This window comes from Apaloderma vittatum, unplaced genomic scaffold (assembly GCF_000703405.1).
Source record: "Apaloderma vittatum isolate BGI_N311 unplaced genomic scaffold, ASM70340v1 scaffold40794, whole genome shotgun sequence".
NCBI classification, from domain to species: domain Eukaryota; kingdom Metazoa; phylum Chordata; class Aves; order Trogoniformes; family Trogonidae; genus Apaloderma; species Apaloderma vittatum.
The window spans coordinates 263-492 of record NW_009711704.1 but is presented as its reverse complement, the minus strand read 5'-3'; the positions used below and the strand labels follow the sequence as shown (position 1 = coordinate 492).

General features: G+C 52.6%; 1 pseudogene across 1 annotated transcript in view; it reads right to left on the bottom strand.

The window, feature by feature from the left end:
• The window catches only part of LOC104272656, a 1,397-nt pseudogene that overhangs the window by 908 nt on the left and 259 nt on the right, over nt 1–230 (bottom strand). The gene's annotated exons all lie outside the window — the stretch shown is intronic.

Here is a 230-nt window from a genome sequence, read left to right as displayed (position 1 = left end):
CTCTCCTCCCAGGTCATGAGCTGCCTCAGCACGAGTTAAACTCTCAGCATGGCTGCTCATAAGTAGCTGGTCAAGAAGGATCAGAGTCCAGATCAAGGAGAAACCTCAAATGACCCTTTAGGGAGGAAGGAAAAGGGAGGAAGCAAGGTTTTTCCCAAGGGCAGAAATAAGCCAGGCTTCCCCCAAGTCCCATCCCCACCCTCAAGGTTCACGTTGTGGGTCTGCAGGCT